At 29.7% G+C, this 15,849-nt stretch overlaps 1 long non-coding RNA gene across 2 annotated transcripts; it reads left to right on the top strand.

Annotated features, from left to right (window-relative positions):
• Positions 1-1,961: 1,961 nt before the first annotated feature.
• On the top strand, positions 1,962-3,818 carry LOC111412037. Of its 2 annotated transcripts, XR_002705938.1 has the most exons (3): positions 1,962-2,079; positions 2,519-2,729; positions 3,255-3,818. It is a non-coding gene; the product is annotated as an uncharacterized LOC111412037 (long non-coding RNA). The 2 variants fall into 2 exon arrangements; XR_002705937.1 differs by having other exon boundaries at positions 2,519-3,818.
• The last annotated feature ends 12,031 nt before the right edge of the window (positions 3,819-15,849 follow it).

The raw sequence follows: 15,849 nt of genomic DNA, 5'->3' as shown, positions 1-15,849 counted from the left end.
TTCTTATTCTTACCGACATTTTTAGTAAAAAGGTGTAAATTGAGTCTAAGATTACTGTGGCTTTATATGCCCTCAAATTTGAATCAAGTAAAGAATAATGATATTTGTATCACTTGCCGTAATCGTTAATGTGACAATGAGATAACTATCATAGAGATTGGTGACCATCTATAGTTAAAATAAATAATATTGCTAAGCTCATGCGATGTAAATTAAAATCAAAATTTATAAAATTTTGATAAAATTTTGATGAAATGTAGGGTTAAAATTTAATGTTGATTTTTTTTTTAAATTTAATTTAAATCCAAATCAAACAGGCTAGGTAAATGAGGTTACCGACAAAGATGGGGAAAAAAGGGCAAGAGACACAAAAGTAATTAACTTTTGGAAAAGCAAAAGGGTCCCCTAATATTTGCAAAAAGCTTAAATGTATCTAACCTTTAAATCTTGACAGTACCATCCTTAATCTTTCATACACGTAGATGGACAAGTCTCAATTGATTGAATTTATCCAAACTCAATAGTAAATAAGTACCTGACTAGTGCATGATGTACATTTTTTTGGTTAAAAGCAACATATGCAATCACTTTTAATTAAGAAATTATAAATAAAAATCAATCTTCTTCCTTATGGCACCACATCTATACGTTGGCTAACAAACAACTTGCCATCTCTAGAACTAAAAATTATCATTTGAAGATAAAGTGGACAGTCGAGAATACATTTTTCCTATTCATAATAATTATACATATTTACTTTCTCACATATTCATTGACTTAATAATTATTTTCAATAAATAATTCCATCACTAAAATCCAAATGCAATGTCTGCATATTGGTGTTATTCGTGGTCAGAAAGATTGTGGAAACTTTATGCCTATCGATTATCAATTTGTAAGGAAATCGTCCATAAGTATTGTTTTAAGATGGATAGCATTAGTAGGTAAACAAGGTTAATACGGCACGACATGATTATTTTAAGCTTATCAAATAAGAGAAGAAACAAAAACAACAAACAATTAAGAAAATTTCAAAAGGAACTCTAATAGTTGTAAAATGTGTAAATGTCTCTAACCTTCAAATCTTGGCATTATTATTTTTACTCTTTTCGTGAAGCTGAGCAAGTCTCAAAGGACGGATCCATTCAAATTAAGAGCAAATAGGTATATGACTAGCGAATGATCTATTTTTTGTTTGAAAGTACACTTAAGCCCTTACTTTTAATTAAGAAATTACAATAAAATTTACTTTTCAAGCACTACATCTGTCCACTCATCCCATTAAACAACTTCCCACCTTTTGATACAAAAATTATCAAAAGAAAAATTATGTGTATTGCGGGTGTAAACTTATCCGACAAGAAATTTCGCTACCTTATGATTGCTATAATTATTTATCATCATCGTTCATTGGAGTTTCGATTGATGACTTCTTTATCATTAGGCCACCAACTTTCTTGACCTTTAGGCATTGGGTAGGCATCGATCCATATACATGATCTTACGACTTTATGAAAATATGTTTTTGATAAACAGTCGTTTGAGCAAATGAGAATTATTTTTTTAATTAACGATAATTATACGTATTTAATTTCTCAAACATTCGCTGATTTATTAGGTATTGTTAATAACTAATTTCCATCACTCCAACCCAAATGCAATGTCCCCAGTTCTGAGTTCTTTGTGGCTTGAAGGACACTGAAATCATTATTATTATAGACACTCAGTTTGTACTTTGTACGGAATTCATTCATAAAGTATCGATGTGCTATTGCGACTAATGGAGTTTGGGATCGATTTGCACTTTTTGTATAGAGTATGGACTTCAGCTATAATTATCTCTAAATAACTTATTCTTTTAAAAAAGAAAAAAGAAAAAAAAGAGGATTCCACGTAGTTAGCGCGTCATGCTTCACCCTTTACTGAGGGGAATTTTGCCTATAAAAACGTTAAAATGAGAATGAAACCCTAAATCTGAAGAAGAAAAAGAGACCACTTCTCTCTCCTGAAGCTCTAAGCTATCTTCAAAGCCGCCACCGGTCTAATGCTTCAATTTTTCTCTTCAAATCCAACGATTAGGTACCCATTTATGCATCTATTGCTGATCTATACAAATTTAGTTTCTACAATGTGTTCAACTTCCCTATTAGGGATATGGTAAGAATTTCTTTTGTATTAGTGAACAGAGGAGAGAAATTTTGATTTATATTCGTATGTTTTATGTTTTCATTTTCATTTTTTTTTTTGGGATAAATAGAGCTTGGATCTGTCCTTAATTTGAAGAAACTGCAATAAAAAATTCCCAATTGAAACCTGTTTGGTCAAGTCATAAAGAAAATGGGACTCAATTAATAAGTTGATTTTATTGGTTTTAATGTTAATGAAATGAGTATATCCTCAAAACCGCAATATGTTCATTGGAAAGATGTACAGTCGATCTCAATGAAAATTTGTTGACAACTTGGAAAGAGAAGTCAGATTCAGGTCTAATTTTGTTCCATTCTTTTGTCTTTGCCAGAAGAAAATGGTGCTAGAGTTCTTCGTTTTCAAGAGGCTTGGCAATTTACTAAATTTGGAAGGGAAGTCTTGTGTAGAGATGACTCACCTGGTGCTCCACTTGGAAACTGTTATGAAAGTTGGAGTTGCAAAAAACGATATAGCTGGAAGAAATCGTGATCTTGGCATGGGAGGCATAGGAAAAGTTATTTCTCAGTTACTCAATTTGCAAGGTATGGATCCTATATATACAAATTTGGAAAATTCTTTTAATGAGCTAGTAGAACTATTTATTTGTTATTCTTTTGAAAATAGGTTCTGGCAAATGTCATGGTTAGACTTCCTGAATATGATATTAATTGTTTTTTGTAAAATCATTGCATTATTTTAATGTTTAATACGTTGGTAGTGACTAGTTAGCTCTTATTTCTAGAATGAGCTATTTCTAGAATGAGCTATGTTTTAGTTATAAACAAATATATAGATTATAGATCCAAAAATTTCTTTGTTTAGAATTAACCTATAATTACTTTATGGGAAAGACTTCCTTTGGGGGCAAAAGTTGTTGATTTGGTAATGATGTTTTGTGTGGTTCATATTTGCACAAATTGGAGTGTGATTCCACATTGTTTGAGGTGTTCGATTGTATACTCGAAGATTTTGTTGAGAACAAGTCTTGACTCATTATTGTAATTAAAATTAAATCTTAATCTCGTTATGTATTCTAAAAGTTGATTATGATTATTTTGTTTTTGCAGGAAACTTCTATTAATTTTCTTGAGTCCATAGAAATTAATATTGTTATGGATTGCTGAAGGATTTATAGAGAAAGTTCAGTAAAAGAGTATAGAGGACTTTGCACCTTGGAGTATCTAATAGAACTAATATATAATATATTATTCAATTTGTGCTTTAAAATAGTTAAAAAAACAATATTTTACTTTTGTAGAAAAAGGACATTGATATTCTTAAAATTGAAGAAATTGATATTGATAAGGGTTGTTGAAGGATATGTATATAAAAATAGAGCAAAAGAACTTAGAAGATGTTGCGTGCTAGAATATCTAATTGAGTTAAGACACGAGCTTTGTATTAGTTGTCAAATGAAGATATAATGGAGTTAAACTTGTAATATACTTGATGTATTATGATATGTTTTTAAGAATGGACAAATAGTGATTTTTTTTTTTTTTTAATAGAGATCCAAGAGTATATTCTCTCTCTATTTTTCTTTTCTTTTTTTATTTTAATATGTGGGTTGGTGATAATCATGTTGGCCATGTTTGGTTGCTATTGATTTTTCACTAGTTTCTTTAGTCAAATAGCATGTCCATGTGTATTCGCACATGCTCTTTTTGTCTGGTTATTATTTTACTCGAGACACTTGGGTTTTACGTGTCCACCCTTCGTTATGCCATTCACATGATTCTCTGATCTTCTAAAACTTCTTCTCGTTTCATTTTTTTTTTTTGTCATTTTTAATTCTAACAGAACGAAGAGTCTAATATTTATACCCATAAAAAAATAAGACATGAGAATTGCATTGCTTGATTTTGATTTTTTGAGAAGCGAATTTGTGAGTAAATTTTTTTCTCTCTCTCGAAAATGTATGACTAGGGTAGGAAAAATTAATTTTCTTTAATAATTATTTGTATTACAATGCTTTGACATTTGAATTATTAAATAAAAACAATAGAATAGTATTTTAGCATATAAAAATAGATAAGTACTAAGTTACTTAATATTTGAAATTAGTATATTAATTAACGCAAATTTATATTGTAAAAGATGATTTTCTTGAGCACAAAACGAAGAATTTTATTTAATAGTCTTTACTTGAACAATCACATCAATGAAGAGTGGTAGTTGTTTACTTGCTGCACTCAATCGTATTCTTTTATTGTTTAGTATAAGGAGAATTAGTTGAGATGGCCATTCCTCAATATCATTTTGTTCAAAAGCATTTGATCAATTTTTAAAACTAAATGAAATTTTAATTATTTAAAAATCTCAAAATTCCAATTTGCTCTTCCATTTTATAACTACTAGTCGTTGTTATGTGCGTTGCACGAATTTTGTATTTATTATATTTTTGTTAGTGTATGAATTTTAGTTTTTTGGAATGTTTTTGAAATAATATCTAAAAATGTTTTTGTGATATAAGAAAATGATTGCAAATTATTACTGATTTTTACAATTGCATAAAAGTATTTTGTCACATTTAGATAAAATATGTTTGAATAAGAAATATATGAGGTTATACAAACTATTTTGTTTTTATTGTTGACATTCAATGTTTGACAGTATTGATATGATTGACTTGAACCTAAAGATTATGTTTCTAAATCTTATGCAAGTCCAAATAAGTTGGAAAATTGAAGTTTCATACACAAAGTTTATTTTAGAATAACAGTAAATTAATTTATAGAGAAGTAATGGATCGATTATCGCATACTTTGTGTACCATGAACATTGACAGTTCGTTATTGCAGCTCAAACATGTATGTGTCACCTATTTTGAAGTTGTTTCTCTTTAGCATATTGTGACCAACCTGTAGTAAAACATCATACGTTACCATTTGTTGTAAAACTCGTAGAAATAGTCCAAGTACAATGCGAACAGTCATGGATTCGAACACTTCGTATAAATTTGGGTAGATGTTATCCACTGAATCTTGAAGGTACATGCTAAAAAGTAAAATAAAAATGAGCGAAACAAGGAATTTAAAATTGTAGAAGCATGAGTAAAATGAAAACTTACAATTTTGCAACCTTCATTATGTTTGAATGTTAGCCTAAAGACAGGATTTCTTGTATTGAATGTCTCTTCTTCAACAACTTCGAAGTCGGAGTGGTATGTATCATAAGTTACTTCTAATTGTGAATCGTCAAATATTGAATGTAAAATTTCTAATATATTCGAACACAATAATATAATCATCTTGTAAATTGTGATTGTCGAAGAATTGTTCCAATTCACCAGCTAAATAAATGCCATTGTGAATTCTTTCTAGTTATATGGTAGCAATTATACCATCATATCCAATTAAACGTATTTTGTTTAACTTAAGTGAGATCTTACATTGATGAATAGAACAACATGTTGAATAGAATGGGTGATTGAGAATCAAATATGAAAGCTATTGTTGGTTGTTTATAGCAAAATACTCCTGGCTCTAGCAATAAAATCCGTGACAGGAAAGCAAGACTTGAACAAACTCATTGTAAAATGTCCTCAAACGAGAAGTATAATAAGAAGATAAAATTTTCATGTTATCCTCTAGAGGACTATTCTATGGAGAGGTAGTCAACAGTTAGAAATTGGGTGAAACTGAATAAATCGGGATAAAAAATCTAATTCTAACTTAATAGTTACATTGTATTCGTTTTCCCTCTTTTTTTTTTTTTTTATGTACATAAGACTTTTCTATAATTACTAGTGAAATGCACGTGCATGGCACGTGTCATAGTACAGTTGGCTAAGTACTAACGTAGGTAAAAAAAAAATTGTGTTAAGTAGTTATACAAAATAACCCCTTAACATTGCCTGTATATAGGTGCTGAATTTCAAAAGCCCTATTCTGTAGACAACCTTTAATGATCGACAAAAGCCTCAAATTTTGTATTTGTCCGGACACAATAGTACGGTAGATCTATAATGGACTTCACACTCACAATTTCAAACCACAAACTCAATATAAATTATGATAAAAGTATGCATGGCCTTGAAAATACAACCTTTCATATATTTCCCTAATAAATTTAATTCACACGTATGCTTGTCACAATCAGATAGCTACGGGTGACAAATCGAAGTTGCTGGAACAAGAAGAAAAGCAAAAAGTTTGCAGAATTTCTCAAAGGTACAATTTTCTATCACAATTTCTATCTAAACGCAGAAAGATCCTTGGTGGAAATCGAAATCCGTTTTTATTTTTGCTGCACATGATTAAGTAGATTCACAACAGTAGGACTATTAATTAGTATATTTTTTGAAGGAATAACTTTAGAACTCCTTCTACAAAAAAGACAAAGATACCATTGTGCAAAATCAACATTTCATCATGGACAGTCACAAGCCATATGTCAAGATTTCTTATTAATTTTGTGTGTGTCTATTATTTAACCAATATAATCTATAAAGACTTATAACAAACAATTAAGAATATACCTTAAAATTGAATTTAAGCTGTGTAATCTGCTTGAAGATTCTAGTAAGTTTTTTATCGTGAACTAAATTCAAGATTTCATGATAGACAATATTTTTGATACAAGAAATATGTGATTTTTTTTTTAGACAAAAGGTTTGATCAAAACTTTTACATTTTCCCTTGTTCTAGCTCGGGACAATGCAACATACAATTAACCATGGAAAACTACGGGTTCTAGAAGATATAATTCAACAAAATTTAGAGTTTGACTTTGAGCTTTGTTAATGGTCATTGCAAAACAAGGACGGAGTGAAAACTGAGTTCTTTTAAATGGTACAAACTGTTTATCGCCTTCAAGTGGAATGAGTAGAATTTTAGGTAAAATTACTTGCTTTCCACAATATTCTCCTGTTTCAATTTCAGTCAGAATAACATTTTGCTTAAAGTCACGGACAAATAAGTTTAGTCCCATTGCATAAACCTTCTACATGATTAATATTTCTAAGCAATATAATTGGACAATTTTTTTTTTCAATATGAATTCATGTGGAGGTATACCGTTTGGAGCTAGATTATTCAAAAAATATTCATCAATAAATTCTTCACTTTTATCAATAACTTCACTAAAACTAAAATATGTAACTTTCTCTCGCGAAATTCGTTTAAGTAACATACTATTTATTAAATCTACACATTCATTTTTTGGGGTTAAAATAATTCTATTCATCATAATATTTAGGTTGTCTCCATATATTTGGAAATTAGGAAACACAATGTCAATTAATTCCTTCAGTGATTTAAATTCATCTTCAAAATTGATGGTAATATCTTCCAGAATTGTAATCATTTGGCATGAATATATTATCTCAATTCCATTCCCAATGTTCAACAAATATTCATAAAATGAAGGACTAATTTAGCTCTCATATTTTCAACTAGTGGTAGCTGTGTAAAAGAATGCTATAAATGTGAAAAAACTAAACTTCACTTTATTATATCGTCTTTTGTTCCTCTCTGTACTATTGGTAAAACCTGACGGAAATCTCCTCCACACACAATTACTTTTCCATCAAACAGTAATTGACATTCAATAATGTCTCTTAACATTTTATCTAAAGCCTCAAAAGCATATTTATGAACCATTGATGTTTCATCCCAAATTATTAGTCTAGCCAATGCTAAAAGTTTACCAAGGGCATATTGTTTACTCATAGAACAGCGCATATTAGAACTTATTTGAAGCAAAATTTTGAATTTTGAATTTCCTATTTGACCAACTGGTAATAAAAATGCAGCTACACCTGATGATGTTGTTGCTAATACGATAAGATTTCGAGATCATCACTAGATGGTAATGCTTTGTACAAATACGTTTTTCCAATATCTCTTGGGCCATCGATAAAAAACATTCCATTCTTATTACTTAAAACACAATCCAAAATAATATCATAGGCATCTTGTTGCTTTTTATTTAAACTCTCAGTGTAATGTATGTCTGACTGAAAATTAATATTGGTTGTTTCTTCAACAATCATGGTTCAAAGATATCATCATCATTCAAACTTAAATCAAAATTTACCAAACAAAAATCAATTATATTCTTACCAGCACCTTCTAAAAAAGAATTTATACAGTGTAAAGCTTTCATCTCAGTACCTTGTTGTGTCAAACCTTTATGTAAATAATCTTCTATCATAAAACCTTTAAACTTGTCCCATAAATTCCTTGGATTTGTAGGCAACATAAACTCAACATATTGGCAAAAAGTCACTGTAATGATATGGGTATTTGGTAAGCGACTGCTTCAAATAAACACATTTTAGAATAGCTATTTCTACAAAGAAGATCATGTGAAAGTGCTGCTTCACAATAAGTAGATAGAACAACACTATTGACTATTTTTAAATCTTCAAAAAATATTTTGGTCCTCTAATATGATTAAGTCAAACTCTTAAAAAATACCTCCTACCCTCATATGGATTAGTGCGACTATTGTACCAATAACATCCTTGCTTTTTCTGGGACTCCAAATTCGCATGGATGCATCCCATACAAAATAGGTTGGAAATTTTTTATATAGTAGAATTTTTCTCTTTTCATTTGAAATATTCATTCTAAAGAATTCTGTTAACATTGTTCGGTGAACAAAGTCTTTATTTATAACTTTTGATAAATCATCTGTCTCATTGTATGTAACTGTTTGAGCATCTTTAGTATGTAACTGTAAAGAGATTATTGTACAAGATATATCGAATAAATCAAAACTAAATATCTTCCATATAGTTTCAGGTGGAGATATCCATCTAACTGTTTGGTAGTTTGAAATCTTATCAACGAATTGTTCATTTGTTTCTTTATTTAAAGTAAAATGAATGCAGTTATGTCTCTTATATACATACTTATATAGATATTTAACAGCCTTAACAGAAGAACATATTTCTACAATAATGTGACAGTCATATTTAGCTTAAACGTAAGGATTATATGATACAACCCATTTATTGTCCAACATACAACATCTTACTTTAACACTTACACCATCATTGCAACGCTTGTAAAGCGGGTAGGAATCATTACCTTACAAAGTATTTTCAATGTAATATCTTGGATACTTATTTTTACATACAGAAATCTTTTCTATACAAACATTCTAGGATTCAAATTCTCATAAGAACCGAGTATCATATGATTTACAACAGTAGCATGCAAGTAAGGATATTTATTTTTTTTCGGTATTTCAGATGAGATAATTCCATCGACTTGTACACAGTTTTGAATCTTAGAATTTCGTTTAAATATTAGGAAAAAATGAGCGTGAGGTAATCCTCTTTTCTGGAATTCGATCACATAAACATATGTAGTTATAGGACCCAACAACTTTCTCTTAACCAAATCTGTCTTTAATTCCTCAAATCTGGCACGAAATATTCGTACTAACAAATCTGGTATATTATGTATTATTATGTATTTTGTCATTGTGTTTCAATTCACATTTTACTTCAGGCCAATTTGGATTATATGTAATTGTCAAAAATACATCAGGTTTACCATATCTCTGAACTAAAAACTTTGCATCCATATATCTTTTAGTCATATTTCTAGGATCCCCAACAAAGCTAGAAGGCAACACTAACGATCTACCAATTTTATAACCTCTATTCTCACCATTTTGTACAATGTCTACAATTCCCTGATATGGTTAACCTCTTATAATCTTTTGGTTATTACGAAAGTGGTCCAATCTTGCTGTTTCAATTTTAACATACATATTCACTACAAGCTGTTGTAAAAGTCTGTCAGTATGTAGAAGAATACAATTACAATTGTTTACACACTTGATCTGAAGCTTGTAACAATAATATTCTCAATATAATACAGTTATTCATCTATTCTTTCCTTTTAAAACTGCAAGAAAGAAAAACATATATCAACAAAAACTTCATTCACTAAATGTAATCAATAAGATAAATACATTCAGTTAAAAAAATAGAAATTACTATAATCGATAAAGTTTACCATAGTCTTCTACTTCCAAGAGTTGATCCGCAGAATCGACATGATTAACTTCTATTAAATTCTGACAAATCGGAGCTTGTGAAACACTTACATTTAACTTCTGAATATCTTCACGCCATACAGGTTCTCCATTCGAAAAAAGTAGTGGATATTGAAGAGGATCATAACAATCATAATAGTATTGAACTTTATATGCATTATGTGAATGTCCATAAATTAATAAATCCCGACCTCTAGTATTTGCAGATAGGTCATCGTCAACCCAAACTACAGCCACTTGTTCTGATGTTGGCAAGTTATATATTCTTTAATCAAGACAAGGATCAGACCTCAGTAAAATACGACATGATTCTAAATCAGTAACTTTATTTAATGATCGAAAAAACTTTGAATATGGATTTTTGTTCAGAAAATCTATCAACTTTCTTAAAGTGAACTCACAAAACTTGTCCGAGGTATTGAGTCGATCTATTACAAATTTCATTTTCAGTATCATAGAAGTATAACTAAAAATATATTGGATTCTCATCTATCGATACAAGTGAGTTTATGAAATGGTATACTTATCCTTGAACTCTGAAAGTATATATACCATTATTATTCTTACACAATTCTTTATCATACTTAACACCGAACGAAATGAATGCAAAATGATTGTTGTAACTGTGAACAACTTTTTTAAAAGCTGTGACTTTTTTAGATGTAGAAGCAAATAAATCATACATTTTACGAGGCATATCATGTAACTGTAATTTGACTTTTCCATTACAATAACAAAAGCCTTTATTTTCTCTGTAGAATTTTGTTGCACCACAATGACCACAAATTTTAGAAGATAGCAAGACATAAGGTCGATCAGGAATTCTTCCTTTATCAATTTGTTATGTATATTCAACACTAACATTAGCATCTCCTGATTCAAAATGTTGATTAGCATCACCTAAAAGAAAGAAAGAAAAACAATTTAAAAAAATAAAATTGTAAGGAAAAAAACATTCTATATAAATAAACTAAACATAATGGTTAAAAAAATGCATCAAAACTAATGAGAAGAAAAGAAGACGAACGCACAATAGATCATTAAAGCTTTTTTTCTCTTTTCTTTTTCTATTTCTTTTTTTATCTTTTCATTATTATTATTTATTTATTTATTGCATTTTTTTTACATGATTAATGCTATGCCCCTCATTAAACATCAATTCTCAAAAATTGACCTTAATTTAAGATTTTCAAATAATATTTATCATATTGGTCTTAGACAATCCACACAAGAATTTATACACAGGGAATCCCCATTTATATACATATCTCCCTACAACAGTAAAATCATCTCCAAACCATTCTAAATTTGGTCGAAGGATATATGTTGTAGTAACTTTTGGATTTAGCATCTATGTTCTATTCTTCAATCTATCAAGTATGTGAATCAACTTTTTACTTTATAATGCTGAATTTAATTCATGTGAGCAAACAGTATCAAGTTCTACATGGATAAGAATCATATAATCTAATGTCGATAATGCTACCTAATCCATACAAACACACAATAAACAAGAAAATCTTATTGAAATTTTTAAATTTCTTTAACAATCTTTTTAATTTTTTTTATATTATAAAGAAGTACAAACACACGATCACACAAGAATAGTAAAAACTAAAAACTCAATATTTTTCCACCCCCAAACTTAAAGTAGATATTGTCCTCAATGTCTTTAAATACGATAAATTATATGCAATTCAAATAGACTTATCTAGATATGATGACCCTTTTGTTGAAACAAAGCATGCCTAAAACTAATGCACCACAATATATTATATGCAATTCAAATACATATGCATAATAAATAAAAGGGTAAGAAATTGGGTTGCCTCTTAATAAGCGCTCAATTTAAAAGTCTTTAGCTAGACTTTTGTATAAGTGCTTCATGGCACTTTAAATATGGCTTTGGAGACTCCACTTAGCTTGCTTAATTTGCCTTTGTTCCATATTTCACGTCCTCCAAAATCCTACTTTGTCATTTTGAATACGGTATGACTTGCCTGAATTGCTCAATTCGAATTCAACTAAGAGTACTTCAATTGTCTCAATGACTTTAATCACAAAATCAATGAAGTTAGATGTTTTTATGCTAATTCCATCTTCTTTGAATGCCACCAATTCATTTGGCTCCTTCATGATTAATTTATTTGTTTCTACACGTTCTTCTTTTTTCGTTGGTTCATCGGGTTGAGTAATAAAGAGATCATCAATTAGCATGTTAATTGGCTTGTCTGAAATTATTTGATTTTCAATCCTTTCATCTTTTTCCACGATGATGTCTTCCGTAACTATTTCACTATAATAAAATTGGTCTTCATATGGACAATCAAGTTGCCAATAACAAGCAATTTTTAGTATAATGAAATACACTATAATATTAACAAGTGGTCTAATCTACCCATAAACAATAGATTTGATATTTAGTTCCTTAGGGAAGCCATACTTATCAAATTCAATAGGTTGATTGTATCTTCACTTTTTAAGTTCTTGTTTAAAGAGAAATTCTCTAAAGAGCATGTCACCTTCATTTAAGTCGGGATAAATCATTGTGAAAGTTTTTTGACATTTTGCTTCTTTTTATTCCCTATCAATGGAGCAAAGAAAACAAGTAGATCAATTGAAAAAAAAAGGACAAAAAATCAAACAAAATCAGACAAAAGCAAGAAGTAATTAAAACCAATATTAATTAAAAATAGTCCCCCATAACGGCGCCAAAAACTTTTTGTCGATTTTATATTCCGCAAGTGTATAGATTATAACAAGTAATAAGTGAACCTAAGAGTTCGGACATCGTTCCTATGAGGACTACTATTTAACGTTTGATTCAATTCTTTGCAACTTGAATTTGATTGAAAACAAATAAAGTAGTTTTGTGATTGGTATCCAAATTATCTAACATTAACAATTTATCAAATTTGGGTTTTAAAAGTATGAATATGAATGCTAGGACATACAATTTTACATATGGCTCCCCTTTAATTCGCTAATCAAGATTCATTACAATTATCGTGTTTAACCGAATTCTTCTAAGTAGTCAATTTACCCTTCTCGAGTTCTCATTGAGCTTATTTAACTAATTTAATTTCATATCTCTATACGAATCAATTTTAGTTAAAATGAAATTTTAGTTCCAAGGATTCATCTAAGACTGCGATAATCAGTATAGGTATCTCTACACATTATACTAATTTTCCGAATTTTAGATATGGTCTAAATCTTAAACTCAGACTTGATTCTTAAAATATTCACAAAATTATCAAATTAGGGAGCAAGTAATTCAATGTATTATACTCATAGTAAAATTAGCAAATGTAAAATAATAAAAACAAAAATCTTGAATAAAATAAATAAAATGTCACACATAGATTATATTATTTGCCCTAGCTATGAACTTAGCTACTCATAATAATGAAAGAAAAATAAAAAGTATAGAGTTCATAACCGTGTTTTGAAATCTTGATCATGGAAAGAGTTGATTCTTGCACCAAGAATCTTCTTCAGCCTCAAAAGTCTTCAAACCCAAGTTTTTGCTCTTTGATCTTAATGGTTATATGCTTTTCTTCCACCCACAAATTTTGTTCTCCAAAAGTGTATTTTTGTCTTCTTCAAGCCTTAGAAGAGTTTTAGTTGAATTGGTAGACAGCTTCTGTGGAGGTGGTTCTTCGATGTGAGTGGGTAGGCTACATAGAGTCACGTGTGACGAGAGGTAACAGATGTCTTTCTTGAAGACTTTGCCAAACACTTCTTGATAGACTAGTTCAGTAAACCATCGATTTAATGCCAAAACACGCTACTAATTATTACTTTCATAGAAAAATTCCACTGATATTCTTAAAATTGAAAAAATTAATATTGATATGGTTATTGAAGGTTATGTACATAAAAAATAGAGCAAAAAATCTTAAAAGATGTTAAATACAAGAAACTTTCAATCAATGCTGAGATTTCAGGCGTCATGGTAGGCATGACCCGAGGTATGAATCAATGGAAGAATACTGATGGCAGGATATCAATAGTTGATGATTGTAATTGAGCGAAGTTAGGAGCCTTGTATCAGTTGCCAAATGAAAATATGATGGCGGAGTTAAAAAACTCGTAATATATTTGATGTATTATCTTACATCATTTTAAAAATAGACAATATTATTTTTTTTAATAACGATCCAAGAGTAAGTTCTATATCTCTCTATTTTTCTCTCTCCTTTTTCTTCTATTTATTTTAGCATGTGGGTTAGTGATAATCATGTCAACGATGTTCTATTGCTATTGATTTTTTTACTAGTATCTTTAGTCAAATAGTAGGCCCATGTGTATCCACTATTGTTAGTCCAATTATTATCCTACTCGAGACATTTAGGCCTACATGTCGGCACTTTATTATGCCATTCCCTTGAAAGTGTAATATTTATACCCTTAAAAAAAAGGGAACAACACATGACTCCTTCATTTAAAAATCACATTTCAAAACTAACAAAGTTGTTAAAAATTTCAAAAATCAGGTGAATTTAATTATAATATAGTATGATTAATCTATCTACCCCACTCACCTCCAACCTACTCACTCATCACATTAAAACCTTTTCTTTCTCTCTCCACCCACCCACCTCCGGCGATCGACACTGGCGCCGGCGCTAGAGACCATTCCGATGATCGCTCCAATAACTATTCCGGTGATCGCTCGCTTCTCTGACAACTTCCTTTTTTTTTTTCCATTTTTGACAATGGCCTATGACCAGTTCCATTGGATCTATGACATGTGCATATTGTGATCTGTGACCATTTTTTTTGAATCTATGACCTAATCAGATGAGATGAATATACATATGATCAATTTCAAAATTAAGAAATAAAGTTTGAAGTTTCATAAATCAAGATACTATTAAAATTTTAGTTATGAAATAATTAATCAAAAAAATATTTTTTAATTAAATATATTAAATTCACAAATCTATATAATTTGGTCACAGATTATCGAATTAATTGGTTACAAATTATTTTGGTTACAAATAAAAAATTTTATGGGTTACAAATTATTTCTCGGTCACTAATAAAAATTTTAATAGGTCACAATTTATTCATCAATCACAAATTCGAAAAATTTATAGGTCACAACTTTTTTTTGCAATGACTTGTGACCATTTCTATTGGATCTGTGACCTATGCATATTATAATATATGAATTTGAATTTTGACCCGTGAATCGTTCCTGTGATTTATAACATAACGTATGAAATGTGACCTTATTTGTTCATTACCAAATTTGTCTTCAATGTGACTATTTATAATCATATCAATTTAATTTGTTCTTGTATGTAATCAAGTCACATACAGCCACATCACATATACATAATTATAATTTGTGACCAAATTTGTCTTCAATGTGACTTTCTGTAACTCTATGTGACCAAGTCATATTTAATTTGATCACATGGAATGACCTAGTCTCAACCAGTCACACTTCAGATGAATTTGGTCACATGTAGTCATTGTGAATACAGACTTGATCAGAACTGGTCACAATTAAGACAGACTTAATCACAGGGTTACAATTAACATATAAATGGTAACACCACCGACACCATCACCGGTATCGTCTTTCCTCCACCAACACCACACCACAACAGCAGCTAGTGATACTGAGTAAAT

Source organism: Olea europaea, chromosome 16 (genome assembly GCF_002742605.1).
Source record: "Olea europaea var. sylvestris chromosome 16, O_europaea_v1, whole genome shotgun sequence".
Lineage (NCBI taxonomy): Eukaryota > Viridiplantae > Streptophyta > Magnoliopsida > Lamiales > Oleaceae > Olea > Olea europaea.
Note: the sequence above shows the minus strand (reverse complement) of the source record. Positions and strands in the feature narration are given on the sequence as shown.